The sequence below is a fragment of the Lissotriton helveticus genome, chromosome 8, assembly GCF_964261635.1.
Source record: "Lissotriton helveticus chromosome 8, aLisHel1.1, whole genome shotgun sequence".
Taxonomy (NCBI): Eukaryota; Metazoa; Chordata; class Amphibia; order Caudata; family Salamandridae; genus Lissotriton; species Lissotriton helveticus.
Window position 1 is genome coordinate 1461416778 of NC_136069.1, and position 27761 is coordinate 1461444538.

At 49.3% G+C, this 27761-nt stretch overlaps 1 protein-coding gene across 1 annotated transcript in view; it reads right to left on the reverse strand.

Moving 5' to 3' along the window:
- SCAF4 (SR-related CTD associated factor 4) overlaps positions 1–27761 on the reverse strand; it is a 1013644-nt gene that overhangs the window by 625621 nt on the left and 360262 nt on the right. The gene's annotated exons all lie outside the window — the stretch shown is intronic.

Sequence of the window (27761 nt, forward strand, 5' to 3'; positions counted from 1 at the left end):
CTGTAGCACGAATTGTGCCATGCCAAGGGACCTCTCACCAAATACATGCAAGACTGCCAATGTCACACATCTCCTATCATTGCATGTGATACTTGTAAGTCACCCCTACATCAGGCCCGACATCCCTAAGGCAGGGTGCTTAGTACTACATGTGACGACATACCTGCATTAGCAGATATGTCCCTGTGTTGATCTCTTCCATTAAAGCCAGTACAAGTGACCAGGGTAGCAATTGAAGAACATCTGCTGGACACTGGTAAAACAAGTTTCCCAGCTACATGATGGCTTCACTGAAAACCAAGATGTTTGGTATCCAACATCTTATGTTAACAAACCACACGTATTTCAGTGATGGATTTATTAATACATGCACCATGAGGGCACCATAAAGGTCCCCCCTGAAAACCTACCAACTACTAGTGTGCTAGCAGAATGGACATGACCAGCCTGCCACTACAGACTAGTATCTGACCCCCAGGGGTGAGGGTCATTGCATACGTAAGCGATGGTGGCTTGGTCTGGTCTTATGTAAAGCACGATGAATGACCAGCGTACCAGGGAGACTATCATATGAAGAGTAGATGTACGTGGGTGACTAATGCTTATTGTTGATTATTCAGTAGCGCTACCAGCATATATAAGATAAGCAGTAAATAGGAACTCTTGCCGAATGTGGAAAATATGTAGCAGTGAGAATATTGAGCAGCAGGTCCGGAAAGATAAGGATAAACAAAAAGATAGTAGAAATGAGATTAGTAAAACAACTGAGAATACCCAAAGTAAAATCCAAAAAGCCCCAATCCCTCCCTTCACCCTCCTCCCACCCCTCCCTAACACTGAAGACATCATTGATGGAGTTGCAACTGCAGGAGAGTCGAACTGACAACTTGGAGAGAGAATACATTATGTAGCATTATATAGTGTATATATACATATATACATACATATATATATATATATATATATATATATATATATATATATATATATATATATACAGTCTGGCGCTCTCGTGCATTCCCAATGAACTTGGTTTCTACCTCGGACCGCCTCGCAAACCATCCCAGCAAGTGGTTATTGCCTGGTGGCAGCCCGGATCTGACGGGAGAGCACGGACACTGACCCGTTGCTCCGTGACCGAAGCTGGGAAAAGAAGTGCGGCAGAGCGTCAGGGGACCCGAGGGAGATCGTTTTGGTTACAATTGGACAATTTGGGCAAACCAGCGAACCTCGAAAATGGCACAGGCAGCGTGAACAGGTGTTAGAGCCCCACAGAAGACAAATGGTACTCTGGTGTCTTCTGGGATAGGTAGTCATCAACAGCTGACTACGCAACAGAAACTATTGACTGTTAATGGGGGCCAGCTGTACTCGGAAGATATGGGAGGAGCCATGAAGGTTTAAAATCACAGTGTTGCCTCACTTCCCTTTTGCTAAAGGCATCTGATGAAGACAGTCGTCTAAATGCATTATGCCGTACCTACCAGCAATAAAGCGATCTTTCTTTAACCCCCGCTGTGTCCTCTACGGTTACTTTGTGAAAAGTTGCCTGTTGGTGTGATATATATATATATATACGCAATTGCTCAACTGCACAGGAGTACCGTACAGCAAAGGAACAGTCGAGGGAGAGATTCTCACAGAGAGGCTATGGGAAAGGGATCTTGGATAGAGCTGAAATGAGGAGTGAACTAGTAGAGAGGAAGGACCTCTTGAGTGATAAGGTCAAATCCACAGATTCAAAGATCCGACTAATCACGGATTACTCAGACAAATCTCCAGAAATTTTCAATATACTGCGGAAGAACTGGAGGATTCTGAAATCAGACCCTGTAATCGGGAAATCTGTATCTGATTACCCCCTGGTCACATATAGGAAGGGGAATTCCTTTAAAGACTTCCTGGTGAATAGCCACTATGAGAAAAAGAGAAAGAGAAAAATCACTGTTTCTGGCTTCTACCCTTGTATGAAGTGCAAGGCCTGTAGAAACTCACGAAAAGTCAAGGAATACCAAATTCCAGGCAAGAAAACAAAAAACAAGATCACGAAATTACTAAACTGCAATTCTGACTACACAGTGTATTGCTTGATATGTCCTTGCGGACAGAAATATGTAGGCAGCACTATAAAAGCTACCAAACTCAGGGTTCTTGAGCACATGAGGGCGATCACAACAAAAGACCCTAATTACCCTGTAGCACGCCACTTTGAGCAAAAACACAACAGCAACAGTAATCTATTGACATATTTCATACTGGATCAGCTAGTCAGAACTGAGAGAGGGGGCAATTGGGTGAAAAAATTGAGAACCCTGGAATCGAGATTTATTATCCAGCTTCAAACCAAGGCCCCGGGTGGGATGAATAATGAGGAAGAGATGTGGACACATATTTAATTATCCCACCTTACTCTGTCTGTGTTGTTTTCTTAGGAACCTGGACTAAGGATTATGTATATATATTCAGAAGTGCCTGCTCCTTTTCACCTCACTGTCAAAATATCATGTGAATGAATGATTGGAAGCCCATTCAGGGCGTGATAACAGTCTAAGTTATATACATATAATTTTGAATTGTGAACCTTTCTTGAGAGAACTCATATATGGAATGCTATGAATCCTCAGGTTAGAAGGCACCACAGGCGTTTAGTATATGCGAATGTACATTATATTTTAAGTTTAAACACATTTGCAGAGAATGAACTAGTACTGAAAAATTTTTTTGATTTACTTTGTAAATAGTGTGAATATAACTTTCACGTAACCCAAGTGTCATTACTAAACACTTGTTTCCAATTTATTGTGAATATTGATTTACATTTTGGTTCTGCACATGTTGTTTTCACCATTATAAGATGGCCGCCGTGTAATTATGTTGATAAACACTATGTGCCTTCTTCTATGTTGCTTAATGGTCAACACGTGACGGATGGTCACTGTGCTGGTGTTTAAAGGATGTTGAAACGCCAATGCTCGCTTACACTGACGAAGGCGGCAACGCCGAAACGCGTATGTAAGCGTAACTTTATTTGCAGAGAATGGAATTGAATAAAACTTGGCTAAACCACGAGATACTGGCTCTGAGTGCTCTCGAGTGAGGTGTATCCCAAGGACTGGGGGATTCCAGTGTTCTGAATATATATATATATATATATATATATATATATATATATATATATTAGCAACCTTTTTGTATGTACATTCTGAGTTGATTGAACAATAGGATAATTAAATGCAGTCAGGAATCTTATCCGGAATCTAGCTATTGCTCTCGTTACGAATGGTAAGTAAATCTAAAACAAAACAGTAAAATCACGGTGGCAAACATGTTTAGTGGTTTGTTAATGAATTGCCAGCATCTGAAATTATGTGTAAGCTTATCAGCATATTGAGAAAATAAAAAGGAGATCAAGTTTTCCTCTTATTGGAGAAGGAGGTCAAACGGTCCATGTCTTGTGTGGTAGGGCAGTCCAAGCAGTTTGAGAGTTCGATCGGGTCTGTGAAGAAATGGAATCTACAGTTCTCTATAATTTTAAAATTAGCAGGACCTGCAAATGAGAATTGGATGTTTTTGTCACGTCGCCTGTCTCTTAATAGCAGAAAGCTTTTTCTTGTATACACAGTAGGTTTTGAGTAATGTTGTACAAGTTATTTTTTGGCCATAACAGGTTATCTGGCAATTTTTATGTGAAAAGCTGAAGATGGCTTCTGTGTGTTGATACCGTAGAGGTTTGCAGATGATTGGTCGTGTTTTCCTCATTGTTGAATTGTAGGTCGGAATTCTGTGTGCTTGGTCTACTTCTAGAGTGTTGTGGAACTTAATGCCCATAATTTGGGGGATCCAGTTCTCCAAAAAGGCAATACATGATTCCACTGTGTCTTCAGTGCCCTCCGAAATGTCAAACATTCTCATATTGCCTCTCCTATTTCTACCTTCCAGCTCGGCTGCTCGACGTTTCAAGCCATAGGTGACAGCCAGAAGTGATTTCATCTCTTTGCTGATTTGGGTCGAAGAATCTTCCACATCACTTATTCTTTGCTCCACAGAGGTAATTTTAAGAGTTAATTGTGTTCATGTCAGCAAGGATTGGGGTAAGTTCTAATTGCATGGCATCCGTGTTCTGTTTGGTTTATTTAGCTTCTGCCAATTTCTTGAGGATCATTTCCATTGTGCTGTTCACATCGGCTTTGGCCTTGATGGGCGAGTCAGATAACGCAGGTTCACCTTTGGAGCGTTTGTATTGCGCCTTTTGGTCTTTTTCCGCCATGGTGCTTGAGAAGACTTAGGATGATAGCTTAAAATTATGGTTGATGGTGGTAGGGGCGGCAGAGTAAATGTAAATGTCATGGTACTTATAGAACGCACTGTCACCAGACGGTCACCTTGCGGTTTCCTGGCGCTGATACTCATACCGCTGTGGAACCCCTCCTGGCTTTCCCTGTGAAGTGTCCACTCCTGGGCACCCCAGGGTGAAGCCAGGCATCCTTAGCGCTGTTGGGGCCTGTGTTCCTTCCCTAAAACTGTGTTGATACCAAAACCCAATTGGCATCGCTGGCCACAGGTCAGCCCCTGGTAAATGGTACCCTAGGTACCTAGGGCACTGTGACCAGAGAAGACCCCTAAGGGCTGCAGTACTTATTGTGCCACCCTTAGGGGCCCTGTACACACACACACACACACACACACACACACAGCCTTTGCGGAGTGTCCTGGTGCATAACTAAACAGAGTCGACATGGCACACATCCCTGTGTGCCATGCCCACAAACACACTGCCCTGGCATACTTCAGTCACCCTTCTAGCTGGGTGCACTGTGCCAGTGGCGTGGGCACAAGTACATGAGACCTATGCCCCTACAGTACCCAGGGCCATTCCTGGGCACTGTTAGTGCAGTGATGCCATTAAGAGTATATGGTGCTGGGAAGTTGTCATTACGAACTGCACAGCACCATAATGGCTACACTGAATACTGAAGTTTGGTATCAAACTTCTCAGCACATTAAACCCACACTGATGCCAGTGTTGAATTTTAAAAAAAAATTCAAATCGTTTTTATTGAAGAAAAAGAAATGAAATACAATACAGTAAGGCACCGGATACAGAGATTAAATCAAATGTGCTGTTCGACAACAATACAAATACTGAAATAAAACCAATGAACCAATGGCTGTCGATGCCTGGAGGCAGAACTACACTGAGAGACAGATAAACAAAAAAAAATAAATGTACAGTTACATGCAGATATAAGCTGTCATCAGTTAGGTCACGCACAGGGGTTCGTAACACCTAAGAGAGACATAATAGTAAGTGGGACATACACTAGGTTAATCACTAACAGTGGCTCAAAGGAAGATATACAAGAGCGCCGTGTAAGGTTACAGCATTAAGTGATATATCACGGGGGGTCAAAATGAAATGAAGACGCATCAAGTGCTTTCCATAGTCTCTTGTTGGAAGATCGCCAGCGGGAGGACTGCAACGCCGGATTGTCAGCTCCTCTCAGAAAGGATAGCCAGTCCTGCCAGATTTTAAAGCAAACCTCTGACGCGTTTTTCCATTAAGAGAGAACAACCTTACACGCCAGTGTGAGCATCAAGTCCAGTAGCTGGCGATCCTGCGCATTTGGCAAGTTTGGTTCAAGAGCCCCCAATATGATAAATTCCCGCACAGGTTGTAACTTGAAAACATGTTGTATACAGTCAAAGATTTTCCCCCAGTAGGTTTGTAGGGTGGGGCAGTGAAAAAGCATATGGGCTAGATCGCCAGTTCCAGACTGGCAATTCCAGCAAGTGGGGCTATCTCGCAATTGGCATTTAAAGAGTCTATCCGGGGTGCAGAATGTCCTATTCAGTAACAAGTATTTTGTCTGGGAAAGGATTGGGGATACCTTATTAGAGAAGGCAGTTCTATGAATTGTGTCCCAGTCAAGCGCAATGCCCGTGGAGTTGGATTTTGTTTCCCATTTGAGTTCAACTTGTCCATGTGATTTCCTAGGTAGAGGGAGGAGTTGCTTGTACACTTTAGAGACAAAGTGACCAGCCTTTAGGAGACGTGGCATGTGGGTCATGAGCCAGGGTGTGTGGGGATTAAGGCAGCGTGGTGATATGATGGTCTTCAATTTCAGAAAGTTGTAAAAGTCCATGGGTGTTAGATCATATACAGCCTGTAGTGTGGAGAAGGGTAGGGGTTGTGTCCCATCATAAAGATCTTTCACTATATTAATGCCCTTTTTGGACCAAGATTACCAATAGAGGGTGTTGCCGTCAACTTTAAAGTAAGGGTTCCGCCATAGGGCCATCATCTTGGATTTCCTGATCTTTAGGTCTGATGTGTGGGCCTGGTCTAGTCTTAAGAGAGCGCGCTTGGTGTTCAACATAATGTATTTGGAGTGAGGCAAATGAGAGGTCCATGGTAAGTAGGGTCGGTAGAGGCGCGTTTTCGATGATAGATTTTTCAATATTTATCCACAGTGGAACATAAGCTGGGGTATCAATCAGCCATGTGCCCCTTGTTTGCAAAGGAATGCTGTCTGGTAATTCCTAAAAGAGGGAAGACCCAGGCCGCCCTTCTCTTTAGCTAGTTGTAGCTTTTTCAGTGATATCCTGGCTTTCTTACCCTGCCACAGGAAGCTACCAAACAGTTTGTCTACTTTGTTGAGGAAATCATCAGTAAATGTCATTGGTAGCATGCTGGCCAAGCAGTTCACCAACGGCGTGGTCATCATTTTAAGGGTTTCTGCCCTGCTCCACCATGAAAGATACTTAGGTGACCATACGTCCAGTAAGTTGGAGATCTTTTTTAGGATTAATTTTTCATTGATTTTTAATGTGGAGAGTAGATCCGTGTCAAAATCTAGTCCTAGATATTTGAAGTAGTGCGGCTGCCAAGTGAGACCAGAGTCCCCAATGATATCTCTGTCGCCTATGTTGTTAAGTAATTTGACCTCCGTCTTATCTTTGTTCAATTTGTATCCCGAGACCCCAGAGAACTCATCAATGGTTGACATAAGTGCAGGTATGGCCTCTCCTGCTCTCTCCGACATTACCAGCACGTCATCCGCATAAGCGGTAAGTTTTATATTACAGCCCTGAAATGGAATACCAGCTATGGCGTCATTATTTCTTCTGTGATAGAGGAACGGCTCAATCGCCAGCAGAAACAAGGAGGGGGAGAGGGGGCACCCTTGTCTCGTCCCTTGCTGTAAATGTAAGGAGGAGGAAAAAGCCACCTGACCTTACCTTCGCCGTGGGACAAAAATAAAGGGACATTACTAGCTTCGTGAATATTTCCCCCAGATAGAATTTATTTAGGACTGCCTCCAGGAAAGTCCAGTCGACTTTGTCAAAAGCCTTTTCGGCGTCCAGGGTTATTGCCGCTGTGGGTGTGTCAAGGAGTTTCGCTTTTTCCAACCCTGGTATTGTCGCTGGACAGTCTGTTTTTTAAGAAACCTGCTTGTGAGGAGTGAATTAGTTTAGGGAGGACTTGCTGAAGGCGAGTAGAGAGGATCATGGCTAGAATTTTACAGTCAAGATTAATGAGGGAAATGGGCCTATAGTTTTTTGGGAGAGAGGGATCTTTACCTTCTTTGGGAAGAACCGCGATTATGGTTTCAGAAAGCGTGCCTTTGAGTTCCCCGGTGTCATTTATTTCCTGGAAGAGGTGGAGAAGAGGTTCAACCTGAAGAGAGGGAAAGGTTTTGTAGAATCTAGCCGAGAACCCGTCGGGACCGGGAGCCTTCCCGCTCTTTAGTGATTTTATCGCTTTCTCAATTTCAATGGCCTCGATCGGCGCATTAAGGGCTAGTTGCTCTTCCAAGGAGAGCATCGGAAGATCACATTCGTTTAAATAGTCTTGAATTTTGTTCTCTTCTACAGATTTATTTTTGGCATATAAAGCTTCATAAAAGTCTTTGAATACTTCCGCAATCTTATCTGGTTCCGAGTGGGTGACCCCGGAGGCATCTTTAATGGTATTGTGTTCTTCTGTACTTTAAATGTCAAGTATGCCAAGCTCTTACCTGCTTTATTTGATTCGCAAAGTTTAAACCTCCTTCTATCCAGCCATACCCCAGCCCTTTCGCTCACGATCTTATTATATTAATACTTCTTGTTAGCCAGTGCATTCAGCGTTATTTTATCTCTGTCTGATGTTTACTTTCTAAGACCAATATTTCACGTTCCAGAGTTTCTAATGTCTTGTTGTTGTCTTTATTCATTGCTGACCAATGGCAGACTGGATAGCAATCCGGTGATGCTCCTTCTCCAGTATCTCTTCATTGAACCGCCAGGACGATTGTCGGGAGGAGGGTTTCACATTAGTGATGGTTAGGGAGATGCAAGAATGGTCAGACATAACTCTTGGCTCTATTGACGTGTCCTCTATTCTTGGGATACCATTCTGTGTGATAAGGAGGTAGTCAATACGAAAATAGGAATCGTGCGGGGAGGAATAGAATGTGTATTCCCTACCCGTGGGGTTTTGGAATCTCCACGAATCAACAAGGTGAAAGCGGTCGCATAGGTTAGCGAAGGCTTTGTGGGACTTATTTGGCCTGAAAGTACACCTGGAGTCTCTATCGAGGGTGGGGTCCATGGGGAGATTAAAGTCTGCAGCCAGGGGGGCGTGGCTAGCGGCCAACAATGGCGGCAGCAACCTAGGGAGGCTCCCGATGTAGGGCGGCATCCCGCATTAATCCGCAGGCAAAATCCGACACCTTGATCACTCAGACGAGGCGCACCGGGTCTGGCAACCGGAGGAGCAGTTTCGGGGACAGCGGTGCTCCGGCAACCAGCGGGGAAAAGACGCGAAGGGTGGGGCCTACTATCCTCCTTCGTGCAGCGGCATAGAGTCCAAACGGAGCCCGGGCGGAAGTGAGGCATCGGCGGGCGCCGATCACCGGAAGTGGTGGGAACATCGGCAAACAGCGCAAACAAGCCCGGGAGGCCTCGCGATCCACCGGAGTGGATTGCGGGCGATCGATCTGCTGCGAGCTGCTGCGAGGGGCAGCGAAGGGGCGAAACAGCGGACGCCGCAACACAGGTGTTGGAGCCGCCATTTTGCGAGGATGAGACGAACCAGGGAGACAAGCACTAGACCCTGTGCTGGTGACCCAGAGGTGGCACAGTCAAAAATCACCAGACAGTGGCAAAAGGGCGGGGTGCACCCCCCTCTGAGCACCGGGTCGCATCATCGGCCACACAAAGAGTGGGCGAGGCGGGCATTGAACTGGCTGACGGCAGTAAACACAGCCCCCCCCCCCCCTGTGGGTGTAAGCACGGCGGCGCTTGGCCGCGTGGCAGCAGATAGGGGGGGATCAGAGGAGGCACGCACTGGTCATACGGAGTAACGGCCCGCAGTGAGTCTACAGATACCGGCAACTTGCAAGTACGCCAACACGTACATCGGCCTGTGGGGGTAATTTAATGGACGAGAAGATGGTGAGATATCACCCATCCTCCTCTTTTGAACAGTAGGCCTGAGGCTCCCGGGCCGCACCGAAGAGCAGCGGGCGGAGTGCACCACGCCGGACGCGCCATAAGGGGAGGAACAGCCACCATAGCGACGGAAGCCTCTCGGGGGGCCTGCTAGAACAGACATTGAACGCGACGGCTTGGCCGGTAAGCGGGCACGTACGAGGGGAAGCTCGTGGCACCCAACACTTGGGGGGTGGACTCGCAAGAACCAAAGGGAAGCGCAGACTTCAACCAACACACCCCCTGGGAACGAGTAGCATCCTAGGCCACAGAACATGACGGGCAGAGGCCCCAAAAACAACGCCACGCAAGCCAAGCTTGATAAATTTGCCTATGACAAACAGACTCCCCCCCCCCCCCCCCCCTTGACGGAACAACGCAAGTCCACGGGGAAAACGGTGGAGACCGAAGGGGCAAAGAGAGCCACGCTGGAGGATGTCCTTAATGCCCTGGCTCAGGTACAAGCGACGGTGGGGGCGACGGCAACCGAAGTAACCCTTATACGCGCAGACCTCCAGAAGATGAGCGAAAGAGTGAAACAAGTCGAGGTTGTGACTAAATCCTTAGTCGAAGATGTGTCTGAGCTGCAGATAGAAATGGGAAAATTGCAAGCGGATAACAAAACACTCAGGGAGAAGCTGGACGATCAGGAAGGGCGCTCCCGGAGGAACAATGTCCGAATACTAGGAGTGCCGGAGTCGGAAACCACAGGAGCTGTGGACCTATACGTGGAGGATATGATCAAGAACCAGCTCCAACCCAAAGGACTCTCGCATTTCTTCTCTGTGGAAAGGGCCCAGGAGGAAAGCCGAAACCGGAAGTCCCGCCAAGGCCGATACTAGCGAGACTCTAACTTTCGTGACCGTGACGCCGTCTTGCAGGCGGCTAGAGTGGCACCGGCCATCCAGGTCCAGAACTCTAAGGTATCCTTTTTCCCGGACTACACGGCGGAAGTATCGCGGAGAAGGAGGACTTTTCTCGAGGTTAAAAAGACGTTGCGAGAAAGAGAACTGCCCTACTCAATGCTGTTTCCAGCCCGACTTCGGGTTGTAGCTGACAAAAAAGTCTGGTTCTTCGACACCCCCGATGCGGCCAGGGACTGGCTTGAGGGGTGGCGCACCGCGGGACCTCCACGCAGATCTCATAGAACGAACCACGGACACCGCGACAACAGCCGGACCAGATCACAGACGTCAGGCGGAGGGGGCGCGAGCAGATCACCGACTCAGGACCTCGCTGAGGCCGACGGAGGAGAATGACCCGGAACGACTGGGGAGTAAATGGCCGCTGTCTCTTGCTAGTTGAACTAAGTACTTTATAGTCGCGGCTGGACACTGGCCTGGATAGCCCGGACGAGAGCAGGGATGCCGCCTGCTCGGGGAGATGCTCTCCCCCCAACACGCAAGTACTCTGGTTTTGGGATGGAATAAGCACTCTGCTAGGTTGGGGAGGCGGGCAGTTGAAAGTCCATTAAGCAGGGGGGCAGGGAGGGGGGAGAGGGATGGGGTTGTTTTGGAATTGTTGGAAATACACAAGTAAGGTCAGGATATACGGTCTTCACTTTGAGCTGCTTAGCATTAGTTCGGAATTCACAAGTAAGGTCGAAATATGTTGTTTTCCTTCTGCGCTACTTAGCTAACGGGAAGAAACATAGACTTCGGGTCCCGAACCATGATAGACACACACAGGACTACATATGGTGAACGACCCGATATATAGAACGGAAGGGGTAGAGGCACGAATGCAGGGCTCCCCCTACGAATCTTGACATGGAATGTAAGGGGCCTGGGAGATAAGGTGAAACGCGGACTGGTATTGACCGCGCTGAAGAGGAAGAAGCCTGTCCTAGCACTCCTGCAGGAGACACACTTAACGGGGGGGGCATCCAAAGCCTTGGATAGGAGAGGGTACAAAATGATAGTTCATTCAGAATTTACGTCAGGATCTCGGGGTACTGGCATTTTAATTCAGAAATCCTCAATTCATTCCACTAAGCACCAAGACTGACGTACAGGGGTGTTTCGCGGCCCTGCAGGGACAGTGGGAGGGGCGGCTCCTGAACCTGGTTTCGGTGTACGTCCCTCCGGCACTCCACTCAGTGAAGCTCCCGGCATTAGGAGAATTTCTACTGACCCTTCCCGAGGGAGATGTTATTCTTGGGGGAGACTTCAATGCCACTATAGATACGCAGATGGATAGATTCCCGACGACGGCACCCACGGGAGGACCTACCCACCTCCAACGATTCTTGACAGCTATGGGTCTAATCGACATATGGCGTCATGCTCACCCTCAGACGAAACAATACACCTTCCACTCCACCGTCCATGGAAGCCTGTCGAGAATCGACTACTTCTTAGCACTGTGCGATGGTATACAACACGTAGACACCATAGACATTCATTCAAGGGGTATATCAGATCACTCCCCTATCACCCTAACAATTTCCACTCAAGAGAAGTCTCGTAAACAAATTTACCCCATACATGCCGCATACTTTAAGGTCCCTCAGGTTAGTAGAGCCCTCAAAAAGGCGACAACCCAGTACTTCATGGAAAATGTTGCTTCGGTACGCTCCCCGGAGGTTCTATGGGAAGCATATAAGGCGGTACTAAGGGGGCAGGCCATAAACTCGATCACGGGCTACAAAAGGGAGAAAGCAGCCGAGCTAGATAGACTGGAATTGGCACTGCGAGATGACAGCAGAGCACGAGGCACACCCCACTTCAGACACGTCCCACGCACTACACCTCCAGCAACAAATGTACACGGACCATGCTCGGAATCAAGTTAAGGGGCACATAACTGACACACAGAAAAGGATTTATGAGGTGGGAGATAAGGCGGGTAGGATGCTGGCATGGTTGGACAAGAGGGGGGGGGGGGGGTGGGGGGGGGGTTCCAGAGGCATCGAACAAGTGATGACAACCTGGGAGAGGTGCACACGAGCCCGGAACGAATAGTAGAGGCGCTTGCAGCACACTTCGAAGAGGTGTATACCCCAGAGCGGGAAGTAACAGCGGAGATGGCTAGGGCGGCTTTAGAGCCGATAGGGATCCAGACACTAAGTCCTGAGGCAGCAGCTGAGTTAGATGCTGATATAACTACGGAAGAGATCCACATGGCTATACATGCACTGAAGCCCGGCAAGGCGCTTGGGCCAAATGGCATCCCTATTGAGTGGTACCAGGCAACGCCGGAGAGGTTAAGTAAATACCTATTGGCAATGTACAAGGAATGTTTAGAGAGGGGCGTGCTTCCACCAGATCAGAGACTGGCCACCATAGTAGCAATCCCCAAACTGGGGAAACCACCAGAGAATTGTTCCTCATACCGCCCTATCATTACTTAATGCAGAAGTTAAAATCCTGGCTAAAATCCTTGCTTCCCGACTTGTGACACTTCTGCCCGACCTCATACATCCGGATCAATCCGGATTTATGCCTCACAGAAATACGGCATTGAATTTACGCCGAGTGCACGGGGTGCTGGCAAGGGCGGATTCGATCCCTGAACAAGCGGTTATACTGGCCCTGGATGCAAAAATGGCCTTTGACCTAGTAGAGTGGAACTATCTGTTTGAGGTCCTTGCCTGCTTGGGTTTTGGCTCCAAGTTTATAGCATGGGTCAGACTACTGTACACCAACCCGGTTGCACAGGTGGTGGCAAATGGCCACATCTCGCGAACATTCCCTCTGGGGAGGGGTACCCGTCAGGGTTGCCCCCTCTCACCATTACTTTTTGCAATCGTATTGGAACCACTAGCTACTTTGATAAGAACTACACCACTACTGAAAGGAATACGCTAGGCGGAGGGCTGGGAAAACCGGCTCTCCCTATATGCGGACGACATGCTGGTGTACCTAACGGACCCAGAACATGGGGTGCCGGCGCTCCTGACTCTCTGTAATACCCACGGCAAGACATCGGGATACACGCTGAATTGGAATAAATCGGAGATGTATGTCCTGAAGGGCCCTGTCCCGACTGAGGGCAGCTGGCTCTTCCTTTAAATACTTGGGCATTCATGTTACAAAGGACCCAACGGAATTTATGCATAAAAACTGGATGCCTCCCATGGAGCGACTTAAGCAGGACGTTAAGTTCTGGGCGGGGCTGTCTTTAACGCTGTTGGGAAAGGCCACACTTTATAAAATTATGTCTTTGCCCCGCTTCTTATATATACTTGAGAACACGCCATATCCGGTGGCACCACGATACTTCAGGAAGGTAGCGGCATTGGTGTCATGTCTGCTGTGGGGAAACCTCCCGGCACGCATTGCACAGGCCGAACTACATAGGGGATGGTTTGACGGAGGAATAGCGTTGCCTAATTTGAAATTATACTATTGGGCAGCACAATTGAAACCCATTAACCAATGGATACATGCTCCGCAAAATGACCCAGCATTCCGGGCTGATAGGGCACAAATCGGCCACGAACAGCATGCTGGCCCCGCTGTACTACCAGGGAAGGGTGTGTAAATTGGAGGGACCCACTAGACTCACTGCAGCGCTATGGCATACAGCGACGCTAGGCTGGAAAGGGAAAATAACGACGCTTACACCACTGTGGGACTCCCGAGCCCTAGGAAACTTGAGGAACAGCAGAGGCTTCTCACATTGGGATGCAATAGGGATCTCCACGGTAGGGGACCTATGGGAAAAGGGAGAGGTGGTTCCATTTGACTGATTGAAGGAACTATACGACCTGGGAGTGAGGGAGTCGTACCGATATGTACAGATACGACATGCGCTGCTCGCTGCTATCCCCCCTGAAATGGAAATGCCGGAATCCTCCCCGCTTGAGGACCGCCTCCTCACAGATTTCATGATTGAACATGCGACATCACTTACATACCGCAAACTACTTAACAACTTACCGGACCCATTGGCTCTATTGAAGGATAAATGGGAGGGTGACATAAATGAAATGGACGAACACGAATGGAATGAGGCGATGGCGTCACTTAAAGAAGTTGGTATCTCCGCGAAACTAAGACTCATACAACTAAAAGTCTTGCATCGGGTATATTACACAAGGACGACACTGCACCGCATTCACAGAGCACAACATCCTTACTGCCTTCGTGGGTGTGGGGAGGAGGGCACATTCTTTCACACATTATGGGATTGCCCACGTATCCAGGAATACTGGAGGCAAATAATGCGTACCATATCACAGACATTAGAGACCTCCTTGGTTCCCGAGCCACGAAAATGCCTGCTAAATATATGGGACCCCAACGATCTGTCCAGGCACGGTCAACTCTGGGTTACTTTAGGTATGATAATAGCTAAGCAAGGCATTGCGCAGCGCTGGGGGGCGGCGGAAGTACCAACGAAATCGCAATGTGCTTAAACATGGATAGGGTGATGGTGACGGAAAGGGCGGTATACTCTAGCCGGGCCTGTCCGGGGAAATGGAATAAAATTTGGACCCCGTGGAATGTGTATAGAGGGTAGATCTGTGATCCCTTAATGGAGGACGATCAATCAACATCGGACGAGGAAGGGGTAGAGGACTAACAGACTCCACGGAGTTCTACAGGGATGGGAGGTCACGGGTCACGGGGTAGACCTAGGACTTCGGTGGAGAGCAGTGTGGGGACCTGGAGGGAGTGACACCTAAGGAATGAATATGCTACTTACCAGTATGCATCTGTTCTTGGCATGTAGGGCTGCTAACATTCATATCTTAGCATTAGATCGCCGCCTAGTGTTGGGCTCGGATGATTGCACATTGTTGTCCTGGAAGAGTCTTCGAAGTATCCTGAGATAGGTGGCTCCTCCCCTGGACTACAGTGCGCATGGGCATCGGCTCCATCCCCAGATTGTTTTTCGCCATTGTGGCAGAAGATGGAGTGAAAAGTGTAAAGGATGTCCATGCTAATGAATAAATACAATAGTATATCTGCAGCTGCGACAGGCACCGGGGAGGAGGGCGGGCAATATGAATGTTAGCAGCCCTACATGCCAAGAACAGATGCATACTGGTAAGTAGCATATTCAGTTCGAGGCATGTGGGCTGCTAAATTCATATCTTAGCATAGAATACATAGCAGTCCCTCCATTAGCGGCGGTTGCCCGTGCCAGCTGAAGAAACCTGAAAAAGTGTCTTGAGAACAGCCTGTCCTACAGCTGCTTGCTGCTTGGAATGCACATCAACACAGTAGTGTTTTGTGAAGGTATGTGGTGTGACCCACGTGGCTGCTCTGCAAATATCCTCTAAAGGAATGTTCCCTAGGAAAGCCATGGATGCCCCCAGTTTGCGTGTGGAGTGCGCTCTGGGGGGTATTGTTAAAGTGCGCTTGGCTTTTTGATAACATATCTGGATGCACTTAACAATCCACCTGGCTATCCCTGACTTTGGAAATTGGGTTGCCTTTGTGTTGTGGTGCGAAGGCAACAAAGAGTTGTTTTGTCTTTCTAAAGGGTTGTGTTCTGTCTATGTAGTACATCAACGCCCTCCGTACATCTAAGGTATGGAGCATTCTTTCCGCCACCGTCTGCGGGTTTTGAAAGAATGCTGGTAAGTCAATAGTTTGGTTTAGATGAAACTGTGACACCACCTTCGGAAGGAATTTGGGGTTAGTGCGTAGCACTACCCTATTTGGATGAATTTGAATGAATGGCTCTTGGATTGTGAGCGCCTGCAGCTCACTGACACGCCTCAGAGACGTAATAGCTATAAGGACAGCTACTTTCCACGTAAGGAACTGGAGTTCACACGAGTGCAGTGGCTCAAATGGTGGTCCCATCAGTCTGGTGAGGACGACATTGAGGTTCCACACTGGAGCTGGCGGCGTCCTTGGGGGAATGACTCTTTTCAGACCTTCAAGGAAGGCTTTAATGGCGGGCACTCTGAAGACAGAGAGGTGCTGCCTGTTCTGAAGATAAGCCGCTATGGCGGATAGATGTATCCGAATGGAAGTGTACGCCAGATTGCACTTGTAAAGATGCAACAGATAGCAGATGATGTTGGGGATAGATGCATCAAGCGGGTTGATGTCATTGGCTGTACAGTAGATGACAAAACGCTTCCACTTTGCAGCATAGCATGCTCTAGTAGTTGGTTTCCTCGCCTCCTTGATGATGCTCATGCATTCTGGAGGCAGGTTAAGGTACCCAAACTCTAGGACCTCAGGAGCCAGATCGCCAGGTTGAGCTGTTGCGGATCTGGATGCTGAATTTCTCCATGGTTCTGCGTCAAAAGACTGGGCGTGAGACGCAGTCTTTGATGCGGCACCACTGAGAGTTCGAGGAACGTGGTGTACCATGCTTGGCGCGCCCACGTTGGAGCAACTAGGATGAGAGTCATCTCGTGCTGCCTTAGCTTTCTTGCGACCAGCGGTATTAGAGGGGCTGGCGGAAAAGCGTACGCAAATTTGCCTGACCAGTTCATCCATATCGCATTCCCCTGCGACTGTGGGTGAGGGAACCTGGCGGCAAAGTGTTGGCATTTTGCGTTCTCTTTTGTGGCAAACAGGTCTATCTCCGGATGACCCCACTGCTGGAAGTACGGGTGGAGGACAGATGGGTGTAACTCCCACTCGTGCATTTGATGGCTGTACCTGCTGAGCAGATCCGCCATCTGATTGTCCTTTCCTGGGAGGTGTTCTGCCATGAGGAAAATGTTCCTCTGAATGGCCCACTTCCACATGCTCTGAGCCAGATGAGACAGCTGTGGCGAGTGGGTGCCTCCCTGCTTTTGAATGTAGTACATCGCGGTCATGTTGTCCGTCCGGACTAGCACGACCTTGTTGCACAGATGTACCATGAAGGACTTGAGCGCCATGAAGATTGCCATCAGTTCCAGATAGTTGATGTGCATCTTCTGTTGCTGCGTTGACCATAGTCCCTGCACTGTGTAAGTGAGCACATGAGCTCCCCATCCCTGGAGAGATGCGTCCGTTGTCAGGACAATCTGCGGCACAGGCTCTTGGAACAGTCGGCCCTTGCAAAGGTTGTGTGGAGTCCACCAATGCAGAGAGTCGTATGCCCGACTGGTAACCAACACTAGGTCTGTCAATTGTCCACGAGCCTGTGTCCACTGATTCGCTAAGCACTCCTGGAGCGGGCGCATGTGTAGCCGTGCGTGAGGGACTATGAAGATGCAGGAGGCCATCATGCCTATCAACTGCATGAACACTCTCGCTGGAAGCGAGTGTTGTGGCCTGAACCTTTGGATCAGGGCCTGCATGCTGTCTATCCTGACTTGGTTTGGCTGAGCCATGGCCGTCAGGGTGTTGATCGTTGCACCTAGGAACTGCCGGACATGTGCCGGCTGAAGATGCGATTTTGGGTAGTTTAGGGAGAAACCCAGATCGTGAAGAAGGTGAATTGTAGTTGACATGTCCGCGGCACACTGCTGCTCTGACTTGGCTTGTACGAGCCAGTCGTCTAGGTAGGGGTAGACATGGATGTTCTGCCTCCTGAGGTGCGCCGCTACTGTCGCCAGACACTTGGTGAACACCCTCGGGGCTGTTGTGACTCCGAAGGGTAGGACCTTGAACTGGTAGTGCCTGCCTTGAATAGTGAACCTGAGGTATTTCCTGTGTGACGGGTGTAGTGGAATGTGGAAATACGCATCCTTGAGATCTAAGGTTGCTAAGAAGTCTCCTTGGTTTAGCAAGGGAAGAATCTGTTGCAGTGTAAGCATGTGGAAATGTTCCGATAGTATGTACAGGTTGAGGGGGCGTAGATCTAGAATGGGTCTGAGAGATCCGTCCTTCTTTGGAATAAGGAAGTACAGGGAATATACCCCTGTGCCTTCCTCTCCCACCGGCACTTGCTCGATTGCTCCCTTTTGCAGCATCACCACTACTTCCTGCTGCAATAAGAGCAAGTGCTCTGCGGACATAGGCCTTTGCCTTGGCGGGATGTTGGGTGGAGTGGACTTCAATTCTAGGCAATAACCATACTGGACTAGTTGTCGCACCCACCTGTCTGTGGTGATGTTTTTCCAGACGGGCAGGAACTGCTGCAGTCTCCCCCCGACAGGTGTTAGGTGGTCGGGGGGCAGTGACAGAGAGTCACTGTTTGCTTGGAGTAGAGGAGCGGGGGTTGTTGTTTCCTCTGCCGCGACCTCTGTTGCTGTTATTCCTGTAACCTCCCTTGTTCTGTTTCGTGAACGAGGATTGTGCCCCACCTTTTGAGAATTGGGATTGTTGACCCATTTGTCCTCTGGTGACCCCACGTGCACCTGAGCGACGAAAATTGCTGCCACGAAACTGTTGAGACTGCAGGGCCCCCATGGATTTAGCAGTTTCCGTGTCCTTTTTTATTTTCTCTAGGGTGGTGTCAACATCTGGACCAAACAGACTATCAGGATTGACCGGTTGATTAAGAATTGTAGTCTGAATATCCGGTTTAAAGCCTGAGATGCGTAGCCACGCCTGTCGTCTCAGCATAACGCTAGTGTTGACAGCCCTAGCAGCTGTATCTGCAGCGTCAAGCGCACACTTGATGGCTGCGTTTGAGATTAGCTTTCCTTCGTTAATGAGCAGTTGTGTAGCTTCTTGGAACTGTGGAGGCAGGTGTTGTACAACCTGTTCTAGGGTGTCGTAGTGTGCCCTATCGTAACGCGCCAAGAGCGCCTGTGTATTGGCGATGCACCAAAAGTTTGATGCCTGTGCAGCTACTCTTTTGCCCCCTGCCTCTAGCACTTTGGACTCCTTATCCGGGGGAGGAGCTTCACCCGTTTTCTGGGAGTTGGCACGCTTCCTGGCATTGGCGACCACAAGAGAGTCCAGTGGCAATTGTCCCCGGATGTAGGCGGGGTCCGCAGGTGCAGGCCTGTACTTCTTTTCAATGCGAGGGTTGACCACTCTCGCTCTTGTAGGCTCCTTAAAAATGTCCCCAGCATGTTTGAGGACTCCTTTTAGCATAGGAAGTGTCTTTACTGTCCTTTCAGAGACTGAAAAGGTGTCGAAAAGGAAGTCTTCCTCAACCGGGTCGGCATGCATGTCCACATCATGATTGGCTGCCGCCCTTTCAAGTAGTGCATGAAAGCCTGCTGAGTCCTCAGTCGGGGATGCACGTGCATTAAAGAGCTGCGGGTTCTGCCCCACACCCTGGGTGTTCTGGTCACCAGTGTCATCGTATGAATCCGGTTGTGCATCAGGTTCATCGATAGGGAAATTGTACTGCTCGTCCTCATCATACCCCTCACCCGCAGAGTGTTCTGGGGAGGGAGTAGGGCTCCGTCTTGGAGGAGGCTGGATTGGCTCCGTGAGGCCTGAGGCGTCAAGGGGCACCCTCTTCCTTTTCAGTGGGATGACATAGGAGTCCACTGGCTCCGAAGTGATTTTCCTCTTATAGAGGGTCAGCTTGCCTGTGTCAGCGTCGATGAAATGCTCTGAATCGTCTTCTGATTCGAGTACCCGACGTGGAAGCGGGCCAGCCGGCGAAGAAACTTGTTTCGGAGCCGGTTTGGTTGAAAACGCTTTCGGCGCCTCCTTAGGTGGCAAAAGAAAGAGAAGTTTTCCAGAAGGCTTTGCTGGAGTGTCCTTTTGCGGCTGCGGCGATGGTATCGGAGCCGACGGGGCAAAGGCTTTCTCCCTGATTCTTTGCAGTGAGTCTGCGATGAGGGACGTCTCACTCACAGTGGGTTTCGTCGCTGACGAGGATGGTCTGATCGGTCCCTCGGATCCGACGTCCTTGTGGGCCTTGTGCGCTTTGGGCGCGGAACCCGCCTTCACCGCCTCCGATTCCTGAGTCCGGGGCGCAGACTTCTTGTGCGTAGCCTCCTTGGAGCCGACTTTGGCGGGCTTGGACGGCGTCGGAGCCGCTGACCCGTGCCGACCATCTTTCTTGGAGGACCCCTCCTCAGGCGCCGGTTTCGATTTTGCAGCATCGGAATCGACGGATTTCTTCGGCTTCTGCGGACCGGAGGTCGACGGAGCCGATGGGGTAGCGGGCACCGTCTTTTTCACCGGCACGGCAGCCATCTTAGGGACACTCGAGTCCTTAAGTTTCGGTTTCGTTTTCGGGTCGGCCATTTTAGGTGTCGTCGATCCCGATGGTTTCAGTTTCGTTTTCGAAACAGTCTGCTCAGCAAGTGAGTCCGTAGCCGGGCCCGAAGGCGGGGCTGTGGCTTGCGGCAACGGGTCTTGGGTAAGGCCGACAGGCGATCCCGTGTCCCGGTCGGTATCTTCGTAACCTTCGGGGCAGAGCTCGTCCCCCAAACTGTCTGCCGCGGCCCCATAAATCTCATCGTCGTCTCCTACCTCTTCGACGTATTCAAGGCCTTGACCCGCGACTCCGTCGTCGTCTCCCGGATCCGCCTCGACCTCCGTCTCTGGTGGGGAGATTTGTAGATGGTGACCCTGGACCTCTTCGTCCTGGTCGCCGAAGATGTTCTCCGGATCCGGGGCCGCTTGCTTAGCTTCCAAGCGCACCGCGCGCCGAAGCTTGAGAGTTTTCTTGGAGCGGAACTGCGCACACAATTTGCACTTTCCGTCGTCGTGGTCAGGCGAAAGGCACTTGTTACAGACGGGGTGTAGATCGATGTGTGGGTACTTGGACCCACAGAGCGGGCAGTACTTAAACGGGCTCCGCTCCATGTCCGAAAAGGCTTGCAGTCGTGTCGCGATGAGAAGGCCTCAAAGTTCAGAGAGCGAAGAAAACTCCGCTTATTCCGGCTCCAAGAGACGGAAGACTCGAGACCGTGCGCAGACAATACCGACGCAATGAAATCGAGGCCTTTTGGCCGCTAAAAGTTAGTTTTACTTGGTTCCGACAGTAAGACGTCGAGACCACATCCGAACCCAATGGCGGAAAAAAACAATCTGGGGATGGAGCCGATGCCCATGCGCACTGTAGTCCAGGGGAGGAGCCACCTATCTCAGGATACTTCGAAGACTCTTCCAGGACAACAATGTGCAACCATCCGAGCCCAACACTAGGCGGCGATCTAATGCTAAGATATGAATTTAGCAGCCCACATGCCTCGAACCTAGGCATAGGCCCATTCTTCCTTTGCAATTTATCCACATCTTTATGAAAAAGAGCCTAAAGAATTCTGAACAACCAATCAGAACCACCTCACCCTCTATAACCTTGCTGAGAGAACCTCAGATTTTCGTTTACGTTGTGTAAAACTTTATCCAAAGAGACTGAAGGCTGAGCTTTCCCAGGGGAGGAGGGTGGGTCGCATGGGAATCTACGAAAGTTTCCACTACTGGAGAACCAAAGTTACAGGTAAGTAACTTGTTTTCTTACTCCAGTATTGGAACTTTCATAGATTCCCATGCTTGAATCAGAGTAGCTAGCAGTCAGAAGCACATTTTGTTCTCATTGTTGTGTCTACCTCTTTTTTTCAGAGTGCATCAAGCAAAAGAACATTAAAAAAAAATTAAGAATAAATAGCAAATGCACATATAAACCCAAAATCAAAATGTGCCAATAACAAGAAAGAAAGGAAGGAGGGAAGAAAAGGAAAGCTCACCACTCAATGGAAGAGGTTCCTCATGACTGCCTGGCCGACAGCAGTGTCTTCCTGTGTCGACGCATCCAGGCAGTAATGCTTTGTGAAGGTGTGCGTGCTGCTCCAAGTTGCAGCCCTGCAGATATCTTTGATCTGGACACCCAGCAAAGAGGGCTGTAGAGGAAGCCATGGACCTTGTAGAATGTGCTCGGACCCTACCCTCCAGGGGTTTGCCCGCTGCTGAATGACAAACTTATAGCACTGGCCACCCACCGAGAAATCACCTGCTTGGACAGGGGCAAGCCCTTACGGGGAGCGCTAAACGAAACAAACAGTTGAGGAGATTTTCGGAATTCTTTAGTACAGTCTAGACAGAACTTCAAACATCTTTGCACATCCAGAGAGTGGAGTGCTCTCAGCCGGCGTAGAAGGTTGAGGGAAGGAAGCCTTAACCACTTGGCTGCTATGCGTTTTCCCCCCCGGTGCTGGGATCCTCCATTTTCCATTATTCATGACGAGCTGGGCTCGTCATGAGCGTGCGAGGAGGCTACACCATGACGAGCCCAGCTAGTCATGAGCGTGGAAGGGGTTAAGAATCACCGGCTCATATAAATTAAAGTCTGAAGGCACTTTAGGTATGAACCTTGGATTGGTCCTTAGAATCACTATTTTTCTTGAATTGAAGGAAGGGTTCATGGATCATAAGAGCTTGTAACTCGCCCACTCTTCTTGCGGAAGTGAGAGCTAGGACAAGCGCCACCTTCCAAGAGAGAAATTTCAGATCTGCTCGATGAATCGGTTCAAAGGAGCGCTTCATCAGCTGGGTGAGAACCAAATTCAAATGCCACATAGGAGGTGGAGGCCTCACTGGAGGAAAAACTCTAAAGAGGCTTTGAGAAACTGCTTGACAATCCTGGCTGACCAGAGAGAAGGTCCAAATGCAGTGCATCTATAGCGATAAATTGCCGCCAAATGAACCTTTGTGGATGAATGAGCCAGCCCCGCTTTAGCCAAAGACAGGAAGTAAGGAAGAACTTGGTGACGTTGACATGAAAAAGGGTAGAAACCCTCCTGCTGACACCAGATACAGAATCGCTTCCATTTTAAATGGTATGTCTTGTTAGTAGAAGGAGCTCTGGCTTGAGAGAGAACCTCTTTAATCTCCTCAGAGATCTAGCCCAAGAAACTCCCGCTGCTCAGGAGCCATGCTGACAGGTGCAAGGAGCGAGGGTCCGGGTGCCAGACCTGGCCCAGGGACATCGTGAGAAGGTCTGGGATCGTCCGTAGCAGCCGTGGAGGTTCCAGGGAGAGGAGTTGAAGTTCCGTGAACGAGAACTGCCTTGGCCAAGCTGGAGCTATTAGGACCATCCTGCACAGTTCAGTTTTGATCTTCCTGAGTATTCTGGGTATCAAAGGGATGGGGGGGGGGACCGTATACAAATGCGCCTGATCAGGCTATCGAAAGCGCATTCCCCAGCGAGTGTAGCTTGCTGGCGTAAAACTGGCATTTTCTGTTCTCCGGGGTGGCAAAGAGGTCTATTGAGGATCTGCCCCACCGGTGAAAAACTTCCTCCGAGACAGTCTGGTTAAGTTCCCATTCGTGCCTGACTGACGACAGCCTGCTGAGCATGTCCGCTTTTTCATTAAGCACTCCTAGAAGATGTTCTGCCTTCAGTGATATCCTGTGAAGGATAGCCCACTCCCAAATCTTCTGGGCTTCCTGTGACAACGGAAGAGATCTAGTACCCCCTTCTTTGTTTATATAGTGCATGGCCGTGGTGTTGTCCGTGCGGACGAGAACCACCAATCCCTGCAGCTGTGGAAGAAAGGCCTGTAGTGCCAGACGAATCGCCCTTAGGTCCAGGAGATTAATATGGAGAAGGCGGTGCTGTGACAACCAATGTCCGCTTACAAGTAGCACCGCGCCCCAGCCTTCCAGCGAGGAATCTGTAGTGACTACCTGAGGAGCTGGATTGATTACAAAGGATAGACCTTGGGATATATGTTCTTCCTTCGTCCACCACAAAGCGTCCTTTTTCATAGCCAGAGTAATCACCACCTTGTTGAAGGATCAGTCTACTCTTCGCTATTGCAGGTCGAGCTGTTCCTGAAGGGAACGCATCCGCAACCTGCAGTGGGGTATTAAAGGAATGCTAGAGAAAATTGTTCCTAGCAGGGATTTGTAACGGCGCACACAACTGAAAGATACTTTCTTCCTCGCAACAGCTGAGCCATGGACATCAGTTTCTCTTGCCTTTCGAGGGATGGAGAAGCCTCGTCTAGGATGGCACCTAGGAATCGCGCTTCCCTGGACGGACAGAGAGATGACTTCTCTCTGTTTAGAGTTAGGCCCAGATTGCTGAACAGACGCGTGCATGCATCGACTGCTTCTTCCGCTGCATGTCCGGTCGGGGCCTTCAGCAACCAATCGTCAGGTAGGTAAAGATCTGAAAATACTGCATCCTGAGGAAGGCTGCCACCGGCGCCAGCACTTTGGTAAAGATCCTCGGAGCAGACCGAAGTCCAAAAGGTAGAACCTTGAACTGGAAGTGGCCCTTGGCTACTGTAAACCGTAGAAACCTCCTGAGGCTGGATGAATGGGTATGTGAAAATATGCATCCTTGAGATCGAGAGTGGCCATAAAGTCCCCAGAGTTGAGGAGACGTAAAATGTCCTGGAGAGACACTATCCAAAAGGATTGTCTTATGAGATAGGTGTTAGGCTACCTGAGATCTAATATGGGATGCCACTTCTCCAGAGTCTTCTTTACCAGAAAAAATTCTGAGAAAAGAGGACCGGCTCTACAGCTCCCTTGAGGAGCATCTGATGAACTTCGAGCCGCAGAAAACGCAGATGTTTCGAAGGCATGTCGACAGGGGGCTTGGAAGGTGGAAGATGAACAAACTCCAGCGTATAGCCACATTGAATGATGTTGAGTACCCAATTGTCTGATGTTATCCGTTGCCAGTTGTGGAGGTATTGAGATACCCGGCCCCCCACAGATGTTGTCGGGAGGGGGGGGTACAGCAGGAAGAGCCAGTACGCCACTATTATCGCTTAGTGGTGTCATGCCCCTGGCGATTCTGTTTCCCTCTAGAGTTAGACCTAGATAAAGAAGAGGTCTGGCCTTGCCTTTGATGGTAAGATAGACGATAAGACTGAGGCGTTGAACTATAAGAGGGATATCGGTGGTATATGGTGCTGGTATGAACCCCTGTAGGTTGCGATACCTTTTCCTCTGGCTCCACGGAAAGGAACCTTTCGATATTGTAGGGTTCCCAAGAATCTTGCGGTTTCTGTATCCTTTTTTATGTCTTGGAGGGCATCATCAATATGTTTACCAAATTATGCTTCCCCATCAAACGGAAGGTCCAGGATTTTGTTTTGGACCTCCGGCCAGAACCATGTCGCCCTTAGCCAGCCTTGGCGGCGAAGAACAGCTGCGCCTGCTAGCGAGCGGAAAGCCGTTGTGACAATGTCCACTGCGCAGTCGATAATCTCCGCCGATGTGACCTCTCCCTCCTACAAGATTTTTTTTGCTTCCACATTGGACTCCAGAGGCAGCTGGTCAAATTATATGGTGAGATGTCACACCACATCTGACGATCATACCTGCCAAGTATCGCCAATGCATTTGCTGCTCTAATCAAAAGACTTGCCATTGAGGAAAGTCTCTTCCCGGCATTATCTAGGCATCTGCCTTCCCTATCAGGAGGCGTAGTAAGAGGCACCGAAGGGTTGCGTGATTATCTCTGAGCCACCTGAGATATCACTGAATCCGGCTTCGGTTGAACTGTTAAGGATGCTGGACTGTCGTCAGGGGCCTTGTATTTTTTCTTCAGTCGCGGCAAGACTGGAATGACAGTAGCCGGATTCTTCATTGCCTCTATTCCTTCCTCCCAGACGTGGCTGACAATAGGAATGGAACGGACCGTCTTCCTATAAGATTCTTTAAAATCATAAAGAAAACGCTCAGATTAAACTGGAGGCATGGGAGGTTCAAATCTGCGTGAGGCTCTCTCCATCAATTTGTGAACCCCCCCCCCCCCCAATGTCTGCCGGGGGAGAATAAACTGTATCCGGTGTCGGAGAAGCTGGGTCCGGTAACACAATCATCCCACTCTGTACACTGGTCGGGCCTGCTGATATCCTCGTCCAAGGAGTCAACCTGCACCTCTGGAACCACCGAGGTATAAATGGACTGGTGATTTGCGGCTATGATACCATCTGGGATGGTGGCGTTGGCGAGGCCACAGAAGAAGCTGGCGGAGCAGACACAGCCTGCGCCAAAGGAAGTGGAGAAGGAGGGGGCTGGGAGAATCTCCTCCGATAGTCCAGCAACATGCATTGAAGATCCCCCAAGAGGGAAGACGGAACAGAAATCATCTTCTGGCTAGTGTCCACCGGACGGTATAAAGAGTGATGATATGAGTGCTCATGAAGGTATTCCTCTTCAGAATCAGTGTCCTGGCACTTGACTAGAAGCTGTGAGGGGCTATTGGCATAGCCAAAATGATCATCCTCTCCCTCAGAATATTCTTTCGCAACCAGCAACAGCGCGGGAGGCAGGGGGGCAACCCTCCCTGGAGAAGTCTTGTCCGGTGTGATTTTCTTCAAAGAAATGATGATTCTCTCAGTCGACGAAGATGTCGTCGATGGTACCGTCGACGGTGGAGAGTAAAGAGGAACCCTCGTAGACTAGGTCGTTGGCGGAAGACCCACCGACGACTAGCAGATAGTCGAAGAGATGGGCGTCGTCGACACGTCCGGCGATGAGATAGTCGACACTCCCGCTGTCGTTGATGCCCTCGTCGACACCAGTCGTTGCAGCTACCGTCTACATCATCGATGTTGTTGACATAGTCGTCGACGAGCCCGTCGACACCAGCGTCGACAGATGGAGACTCGAAGGTACTGTCGACGAGTCAGTCGATGGTGGTACCGTTTAAACCTGCACCTTTGCAGCCTTCGTCAACTGAGTCTTTCGCAGAGTCGTCGACGATTGACTATCCTTGTCAGACTTCTCAGATGTCAAAGAAGAAGGCTTTTTGCAAGATAAAGCAGACCTCACCACTGTTGCTGCTGAAGGCAGTCCTTCCCTCTCCTTTGCACCATGGAGAGGAGATTTGCTAGGACTCAGGATCTCAGACTCACGAGGGGCCTTTTTTTAGGCCTTTGCGGGACGGTCTGTAGGTGAAGGGGAAGCCCTACCCCTCTTCACTGACCTTCTGGACAAAGTGGCAGATGACGATTCTTCATTGTCACTGGACAGTGTTTCCTTTCTCGACTTCAGCTTTTGGAGACATGTGAGAAGGTGACCCTCACAATCCCGGAGAGTCTTTGTTGAAAAGTGTGGCAGATTTTTCAGTCCGCTGCCTTGTGGTCCGGATACAGGCAGTAGATGCAGTCTTGATGTCTGTCCTCCACATACACCATTTACTTGCCACAGGTGGAACAAGCCTTAAAAAGGGCTTTCTTCTCTTTGTCAGACATTCCAAGAAGAAATATCAAACAAACCTGAAGAAAAAGCTGGTGAATAATGGTAGAATAGAGTTGAAGTGAGCAGAGCTCAAAGGAGACTCCCTTTGCACAACGTGCGGTAGAAAATCAGAGGTTCTGAGGTTCTCTCAGCAAGGTTCTAGAGGGTGAGGCTGTTCTCATTGGTTGTTAAGAATTCTTTGGGCTCTTTTACATAACGAGGTGGATAGATTGCAAAGGGAGAATGGGCCTAGGCCTAGTTTCTTTTGTAATGGTTTTTTATTGCTATTTTATGTTTACAGAGACTCCCATCTTTATGACTGGGAAGGATTCAAGCATGGGAATCTATGAAAGTTCCAATACTGGAGTAAAAAAGTAA